Source organism: Neofelis nebulosa, chromosome 4 (genome assembly GCF_028018385.1).
Source record: "Neofelis nebulosa isolate mNeoNeb1 chromosome 4, mNeoNeb1.pri, whole genome shotgun sequence".
Classification (NCBI taxonomy): domain Eukaryota; kingdom Metazoa; phylum Chordata; class Mammalia; order Carnivora; family Felidae; genus Neofelis; species Neofelis nebulosa.
Window position 1 is genome coordinate 135,066,638 of NC_080785.1, and position 9,768 is coordinate 135,076,405.

The 9,768-nt window shown below is 41.0% G+C and overlaps 1 pseudogene; it reads right to left on the reverse strand.

Annotated features, from left to right (window-relative positions):
* Positions 1–201: 201 nt before the first annotated feature.
* On the reverse strand, positions 202–2,448 carry LOC131509928 (60 kDa heat shock protein, mitochondrial-like; annotated as a pseudogene).
* Between the last annotated feature and the right edge of the window lie 7,320 nt (positions 2,449–9,768).

Here is a 9,768-nt window from a genome sequence, read left to right on the forward strand (position 1 = left end):
CTATATGTTATCTGATTACATTTGTACAGAGCTCTTAGAAAAAAAAAAAGCACTAATATATGCTGTCAAATTCAAGACAGCAATTTCCTCTGGGAACTAGTTGAAAGTAGACAAGAGTCAGGGTGTTGGGAAAGCTATAAACTTTGGTGTCTTGATCTTGCTCCTGGTTACACGGTTGTGTCCACTTTTTTTTTTTTTAAGTTTAAACAAATTTTTATTACACAAAGGTTGTCACATAATTGGATATTTCTCTACTTTGTACACAATTATTCTTACTCTCCACAGAAAGGCTGCTTCTTAACTTTTCATCTGGTGATGGCAAGCACTAAAATCCTGATTTTAACAGAATAATAGTAAAAATGCCTCAGTGATTTAAGTTGAAAGCAGTACATTGGTACATGGCTCTTGCATTCAGTTATCAGGAATGTACAAATGTCTTTTTATTCAAAAATACAAAATAAATTATCTGTAGGCATGGACAATGACAGCAGTAAACCATTATATGTTGTCAACTGAAACCAGTAACTGATGGTTATAGTGATTTTCTTAAACATCAGCCAGCCTTTTCTTCAGTCATTTCCTTCAACTGACTTCTCTGAAGTTATTCTTGAGGAGCACTGCCTTGAGCTTCCTCTCACAGTTCATTAACAATGGTAAAGCGCTATTCTAGGAATTAGAACATGCCACCTCCCATACCACCTCCCATTCCTCCCATTCCGCCCATTCCAGGGTCCTTCTCTTCCTTAGGAATTTCGGTGACTACAACTTCTGCTGTAGTTAACAGAGAGGCCACTCCAGCAGCATCCAATAAAGCAGTTCTTACAACCTTAGTTGGATCAGTGATTCCCTTTTCTACCATATTCACAAAATCTCCAAGCATAGCATCATAACCAACTTCTGAGGAACTCTGCATAATTTTCTCAACTATCAATGATCCTTCAACACCTGCATTCTTAGCAATGGTCATTGCAGGAATTTTGAGTGTTCTCTTAATGATTTCTATACCAATTTTTTGATCTTCATTAGCTGGAGTTATTGAATCCAAGGCTGGAATGCACCGAAGCAGGGCACAACCCCCTCCCAGAACAATGCCTTCTTCAACAACAGCTCGGGTAGCATTGAGGGCATCTGTAACTCTGTCTTTTTTTTTCATTCACTTCAACGTCACTTGTGCCACCAACCTTCAGCACAGCTACTCCATCTGAGAGTTTTCCCAGACGTTCATTCAGTTTTTCCTTTTCATATTCACTAGTTGTGATATCTAACTGTTCAATGATTTCTTGGATACGTTTTTCAATTTGAGCCTTGTCACCTTTTCCTTTTAAGAGCATGGCATCATCTTTGGTCACAATGACTTCTCCAACTTTTCCTAAGTCATGAGGCTGAACATCTTCAAGATTTAGAGTCAACCCTTCTTCTCCGAACACTGCACCACCAGTAGCAATAGCCATATCTTTAAGCTGGTTCTTTCTATTGTCACCAAAACCTGGAGCTTTGACGGCTACAACCTGAAGACCAACTTTCAGCCTATTCAGAACAAGTGTACTCAGAGCTTCTCCATCAACATCTTCAGCAATTATGACCAAGGGCTTACGGTGAGCATTGGCAATTTCAAGAGCAGGTACAATGGACTGGACACTAGAAATTTTCTTTTCACTCAACAGAACATAGGCATCTTGGAATTCACATTTCTGCCCTTTTGATGTATTAATAAAGTATGGAGAAATATAACCTCGATCAAATTTCATGCCTTCAATAATTTCTAATTCATCATTTAGTGTTTTTCCATCCTTTACTGTGATGACACCTTTCCTTCCAACCTTTTTCATTGCATCAGAAATGATGTTGCCAATTTCTTTATCTCCATTTGCAGAAATGGTAGCAACCTGAGCAATTTCTTCAGGGGTTGTCACAGGTTTAGACTGCTTCTTAAGTTCAGCAATTACAGCATCAACAGCTAACATCACGCCTCTCCCGATTTCCACTGGATTAGCACCTTTGCTAATCTTCTCGAAGCCTTCCTTGGCAATAGAGCGTGCCAGGACAGTAGCAGTAGTGGTGCCACCTCCAGCCTCTTCGTTTGTGTTATTGGCAACGTCTTGAACAAGTTTAGCACCAATATTTTTATATTTATCTTTTAAATCAATTGACTTTGCAACAGTCACACCGTCTTTTGTTACTTTGGGACTGCCCCAACTCTGTTCAATAATCACTGTTCTTCCCTTTGGCCCCCTAGTAACAGCTACAGCATCAGCTAAAAGGTCTACACCTTGAAGCATTAAGGCTCGGGCATCTGCACCATATTTTACATCTTTGGCATAGGCCCGAGTAAGATGAGGAGCCAGTGCCCTGGACACTGGCCTAATTTGGCGAAGTACTGCGGGTAATCGAAGCATTTCTGCGGGGCAGCGGCAGGGCGTGCGGACGATGAGGCAGGCCGTCAGAGGCGAGTGAGGGTGTGTCCACTTTTTTAAAATTCATCAATCTCTACCCTTAAGATTTATGAGTATATGTAATACAACAACTGTCTCTTTTTTATTGAGGTGTAATTGACATGTACCATTATATTATTTTCAGGAATACGACATAATGATTTGAGATGTTTATATATTGTGAAATAATCACCCCATCTGTTACTCTACAGACTTACAAAACTTTTTCTTGTGATGAGAGCTTCTTCTTCTTCTTTTTTTTTTTTTTTAGAGAAAGTGTATGTGCAAGTTGGGGGGGGGGGGGCAGAAGGAGAGGGAGAGAGAGAATCTTAAGCAGATTCCAAGCCCAGTGTGGAGCCTGATGCGGGCCTTCATCTCATGACTGTGAGATCATGACCAAAATCAAGAGCCAGATGCTTAACTTACTGAGCCATCCAGGCACCCCAATATGAGAGTTTTGAAGATCTACTCTTATAGCAACTTCTAAATATGCAATATATTGTTAACTGTAGTTGCCATACTGTATATTACATTCCCACAAATTATTTATTTTATAACTGGATGCTTGTACTTTTTGATCCGCTTCACCCATTTCACCCATCTCCCACCACCTGGTCTCTGGCAACCACCCCCTGCAATTGGCTCTTGTAACTGAAATACCCAGCATTAACCCTCAGGAAGAGTTCTGTACAGGTACCCGAATCATGCCATTAGTGATCTCTCTTTCTCTCTGTCTCCCTGTCTTCCCTGCTGTCTTCTTCATTGGCTACTGTTTTTGTTTTTAATTTTTTTTTAATGTTTATTTATTTTAGATACAGACAGACAGAGCCCAAGTCGGGGGTGGGGGGGGTGGGCAGAGAATAAGAGGGAGACACAGAATCTGAAACAGGCTCCAGGCTCTGAGCTGTCAGCACAGAGCCCAACGCAGGGCTCAAACTCATGGAACATGAGATCATGACCTGAGCCGAAGCCAAACACTCAACCCACTGAGCCAGCCAGGCACCCCCCCTTCATTGGCTATTGTATTCGACAGGCTCTTCCTGTATGGTATGATGATGCACACTAGGAGCTCCAGGCTTACATGCTATTCAGTTAGAAACAAAGCAAAAAGAGAGAGCTTCTACTCTTTCGCACGGTGAAGATCAAGAAATTGAGCCTGAATGGATCAAACTGAGATATACATCCAACCCTGTACAAAATGATATGAGCAGGGTGTTGAACTATAGTGAAAGAAAGAACTAGGTCATGTGTCCATCTCATCAGCTCTCAATACTCACAGTTGACTGCACTCCCCTGTGTAGTTCTCACAGGAGGGTCTTACAATATGGTTGCAGTAAGATAGATTTTTGGCTCGGCTGGACTCGTCTTGAAGACTTCCTTCTCATACATCTGTCAGAAAAGGCTTAAACAACTAGGGCTCCTTAGCATCTCCTTCTATCTCTATATCGTCTTTCTTCAGAGCGTTTCCTGAATGGTGGCTTCAGGACAGCTAAAAATGGTGGCTTGAAGAGTGAGATTCCAAAAAAAGATATACAGGTCACAAATAAGTATATGAAATGTATATGTGTTGCTCCGCGTCATATGCTTTCAGGGAAATGCAAATTCAAACAACAATGAGATGTACTACTGATGTATTAGAATGGCCCAAATCCAGAACACTGACACCACCGCATTCTGGCAATGATGTGAAGCAACAGGTCATTTACTGCTGCTGGGAATGAGAAATGGCACAACCACTTTGAAACACAGTTTAGTAGTTTTCTCTCAAAACTAAACATACTTGTATCTTATGATCCACCAATCACGCTCCTTGGTATTTACCCAAATGAAAGCTTTGTCTACATAGATACCTGAACATAAATGTTTATAGCAGCTTTGTTCATAATTGCCAAAACTTATCTTTCAGGAGGTGAGTCGATAAGTAAACTTTGGTACATCTATACAATGGAATGTATACAGTACTAAAACGAAATGAGCTGTCAAGCTCATGAAAGAAGCTCATGAAGTGAGCTATCAAGCTAAATGAAAGAAGCCAATATGAAAAGGCTACATACTGTATAATTCTAACTATATGATATTCTGGGAGAAAAATACAAACAGACGAACTGTGGAAATGGTAAAAAGATCAATGGTTGCCAGAGCTGGGGAGGAGGAAGGGAGACAAAGGTAAAGCACAGAGAAACTATTTTGTATGATATACGGTGGCAGATACATGCCATTATATTTCTAAAGCCACAGAATGTACAACACCAAAAGTGAACTCCAATATAAACTAAGGACTTTGAGTGATAATGACATGTCAACAGAGGTTCATCAATTATAATAAATGTCCCACTCTGGTGGGGGATATTGACAATGTGGGAGGCTATGGTTCTGTGGGGGGAACCATAAATACACGGGAAACCTCTGTACCTTCTGTTCAATTTTGCTATGAACCTAAAAATTCTTTTTTTTTAAGTTGATTTATTTAAAGAGAGAGAGAAAGAGAGCACAAGCTAGGGAAGGGCAGAAATGGAGAGAGAGAGAATCCCAAGGAGGCTCCACACTGTCTGCACAAAGCCTGAAGCCGGGCTCAGAAACAGGAATCACGAGATCATGACCTGAGCTGAAACTGAGTCTGACACTTAACCAAGTGAGCCACGCAGGTGCCCCTAAAACTTCTTTAAAAGAAAAAAAAAAGTCTACTTGAAGAGAGAGAGCTAAGCAGAAGCCACATCATCTTTTACAGCCTAACCCATGGATTGGCCAACTATAGCTTGTGGCTCAAATCTGACCATACACCTAATTTTATACAGTTTCATCAGAACACAGCCGACCTCACTTGCGCTCCATGCTACAGTGGGTGAGCTGTGTAGTTATGACAGAGACAATATGGGTATGGCCTGAAAAGCCAAAAATATTTATTCTCTGGCCCATTACAGAAAAAGTTTGCTGACCTCCGGCCGGGACTCAAATGTCACACAGTGTCATTTCTGCTGCCTTCTATGCACTAGAAGTCAACCTCTAAGGCCTGCCCATGCTCAGAGGAGATGACTTTATGGGTATCTCACCCCAGCGTGGAGCCATCTAATACACATGCATTGAGAAGACAATGAGGGTGTTGTTGGCTACAGAAGGCATGGGGGTGCTAAGCTGACCCAAGCAGAGAACGCATTCTAGGTGAGATAGTGTGTTTCTTAATTTTTTTAAATGTTTATTTATTTTTGACAGAGAGAGAGAGACAGAGCATGAACGGGGGAGGGGCAGAGAGAGAGAGACAGACACAGAATCGGAAGCAGGCTCCAAGCTCCGAGCTGTCAGCACAGAGCCCGACGCGGGGCTCGAACTCACGGACCGCGAGATCATGCCCTGAGCCGAAGTCAGACGCTCAACCAACTGAGCCACACAGGCACCCCATGATAGTGTGTTTCTAAGTCTCTGGGCAGGTTAACTAAGTTGAAACTACCGATGGTGTATTCTTTTTCCAACTTAATTAACGCTAGAGCCCACACCAGGGTCGTAAGAGAAGAACTTATTCCTCTCCAAAATTATACCTATTGCTCAGGGGCACTTATGCTGAAGTCATTAGGACAGCTTTTTACAATGCTCTAATTGAACTGCCTGGACACAGAAGAATTGCTTCATGCTACAGGAAAATAGTGGGGAGAATTACAAAAACGGCATATCAGAAAAAATGCAACATATTCTCAGGCTTTTGAAATGTCAGACTTCTGGGCACCAATTTATCTGACTTACATTACAGGGCTACAAATAGTCGGCAACTCTTATTTGGCCATTTTTCATAATGAAAATACATTTCTAAGTGCTATTTTAGCTCAATAATGATTGCACAGATCTATTTATTTTGCGTTTATGTGTGTACAGGTTGGGGGGAGGGAGTGGTTCTCTAAGTAATACCTTGCCTTTGGCAATGGTGGGCAACAGAGGAGAATGTATTACACTAATCAGATTGGATCACTTGCTTAGTGAGGAGAATTTAATCTGAATTTTAACAAAATACAAAGCATTCAACATTCACACGTAAAATTAAGCAGTCACTGAATTCCTTCTACAGAAATATGACACTATCATCTCTTCAGCTCTAGGGTAATGGAGAAGCCTGGGGGCCATTATCATAATCTTGAAGAGATTTCTTTTGATTGTATTATGCCCAAAGAGGCAGCTTACAAAGTGGGTTGGAAATGGAGGAGAGTCTTCCACTGCAGGAAGATAGCAGACTTCTTTTGACTGACCACACTTCTCATAACAATAGGTGCATATTTAGTATGAGAGAAATATTGGCCAGCAGAACTTTATGAAACATGGGCAGAAGTTGACAGACACTGTATTTTTACCACCTGTATTTCAAGCATTGGTGTGAATGGGGAGATGTTTTTAATTACCTTTTTAAGCAAGCTCTTTAATGAAACACTTGGGCACATGCACCACTCTTCAAAAGGCGGGCACAACGTGCAGAGGACCTGTCACAGAGTAGATCCTTAACAAATACAAGCCGGATGAGAGCGAACACTCATGTAGGGCTTATACATAGCAAGTAACATGGTAAATGCTGTACACACGTTCCGTCTTCACAATGATTTTATCAATTACAATGTGATTATATTTATTTTAGAGGCAAGGAAATCAAGCCTTCATAAAGCCAAGTAAATTGTTCAAGGTTACACGAATTTGATTTTTGAACTAAGGAAACCTGATTCCAGAGTTTGTAATCTTAATTACTAGGTGTTACAACCACCTAATGGATGGATGAATGGGTGGAAGATAGAATGATAGATAAGTGGTTGGGTGGAAGGACTGATGGGTGGATGGATGGATGGACTGATAAATGGAATAATCAAAATACTGTGATAAGGTAGAGGAAGGAGTAAGATCATCTAACTAGCTATTGAAGAAGGATAAATAGAGTCCTGAAGAAGACAGATGTTTCCAGGTGGAGGAGATAGTAATGGACTTCCCCAGGCAGGCAGGGGAGCATGAGCAAAGGCAGACCTCCAAATCCCCATGAATGTAGAGGATGACAGCTAGATCTGCCTGAGTGGGGCACAGATCCTAGAAGATCCAGGGTAGCAGCCCAGAAAACAGGCTGCTGAGTGGGAGTACATGGTGAGGGGTCTGAAATGTCTTGTTGAGAAGTTTGGGCTTTTTTCCGCAGGCAGGAAAAAAAAAAACCTTCAAAGGTTTCTTTCTTAATGGTGAATAAAATTTACTGGGGACCTACCTTGTGCCATCTATGAAGTGCTAATATCCTCACAAGAACCCTATCAAAGTTAGGAATAGCTATTATCCCTTTATTTTATAGGTAATGGAGTTGAGATTCAGAGAGGTTCAATCTCGCTGAAGTCAGACAATCTAAAACTGCTTGAATCTACATTTGGACACGGGCAGTTCTCCAGAGTTCCAGAGCTAAACAGAGCAAGAGCATGGCATGATTACATCTGCGTTTAAAGAGATAACCATGGAAGCAGTGTGGATGAGACTGAAACGTAAGAAAGAGAAACTAATTAGGAGGCTGTTTATGTTTAGACAAGAAAGGCTGTGGAAATGAACCAAGGCAGAGCTTCTCAACCTTGGTACTATTAACATTTGGGGCTGAATAATTCTTTGCTTTGGGAGCCTGGGTATTGTAGGATATTTAGCGAAATCCCTGGCCTCTACTTAGTAGATGCCAGTAGTATCCCCTTCAAGCAACCACCACCACCACAACAACAATAAAGTCCCCACACGTTGCCAGATGTCTCCCTGGAGGGCAAACTGTCCCTGGTTGAGAACCATTGAGCTAAGGGATTGGTGAGAAAATGGAAAATAGGATATTTCACAAATATGATCAACAAGGCTGAGTGATCAAAAGGTAGAGGGGCTCAAAGATATGTCCACATGTGTAACACAGTCATGGTAATAGTCAAGTCAGTACTAACTTCAAAGGTTCAAAGCTCAGCATCTAGATTTCAGTCTTGGGTTTGAAACCCAGCTGTGCCACCTACTAGTGGGAAAACTTGGGCAAATTACTTATACTCTGTAGGTTTTAAAAAGAACATCCTAAGAAGAGGGGCGCCTGGGTGGCTCAATTGGTTGAGAATCCGACTTCGGCTCAGGTCATGATCTCATGGTTTGTGGGTTCAAGCCCCACATGGGGCTCTGTGCTGACAGCTCAGAGCCTGGAGCCTGCTTCAGATTCTGTGTCTTACCCTCGGTCTGTCCCTCCCCCGCTCATTCACTGTCTCTGTCTGTCCCTCAAAAATAAATAAACATTTTTTAAAATTTTTAAAAAAAGAAGCTCCTAAGAAAATATTCGCAAATTACATAACCAACAAGGGGTTAATACTCAAAATATACAAAGAACTCATATAACTTAACAACAACAACAAAACAACCCAACAACCCAATTAAACAATGGGCAGAGGATCTGAATAAACATGTTTCCAAAGCAGACACATACTGATGGCCAACAAGCACATCAAAAGATGTTCAACATCACGAATTATTAGGAAAATGCAAGTCAAAACCACAGTGAGATATCAATCACCTCACACTAGCTAGATCAGTTATTGTTAAAATGACCAGAAATAACAAGTTTTGGTAAGAACATGAGAAAAGAGAACCCCGGTATGTTGTTGGTAAGAATGTAAACTGGTGCAAGGGCACAGGGATGGCTCAGTGTCCAACTCCTGGTTTTGGCTTAGGTCATGGTCTCATGGTTTCATGAGTTCAAACCCTGCATTGGGCTCTGCACTGGCAGCATGGAACATGCTTAGGACTCTCTCTCCCTCTATCTCTGCCCTTCCCCCATTCACGCTTTTTTGGTCTCTCTCAAATGAATAAATAAAAAAAGAAACCCTTAAAAAAAGAATGTAAATTGGTGCAGACAGAATAGAAAACAATATGGAGAGTCATCAAAAAGTTAAGAATAGAACTAACATATGATCCAGCCATTGTATATCCGGGTATTTATCAGAAGAACATGAAAACACTAATTTGAAAAGATACATGTACTCCTATGTTCATAGCAGTATTATTTATCTTAACCAAGATGTGGAAAGAACCTAAATGCCCATCTATGGATGAATGGATAAAGAAGAAATGGTATAGGAATACAATGAAATACTCCTCAGCCATAAAAAGAACGAAATCTTGTCATCTGTGACAACATGGATGGATCCTGAGGCTATTACGTTAAGTGAAATAAATTAGAGGAAGAAAAACACAAACAGTATTATTTCACTCATATATAGAATCTAAACAAAACGAGTGAACGAGCGAAACAGCAAAAGCAAATTTATAGACATAAAGAACAGGTTGGTGGATACCAGAAGGGAAGGGGTTTGGGAATGGTGAAATG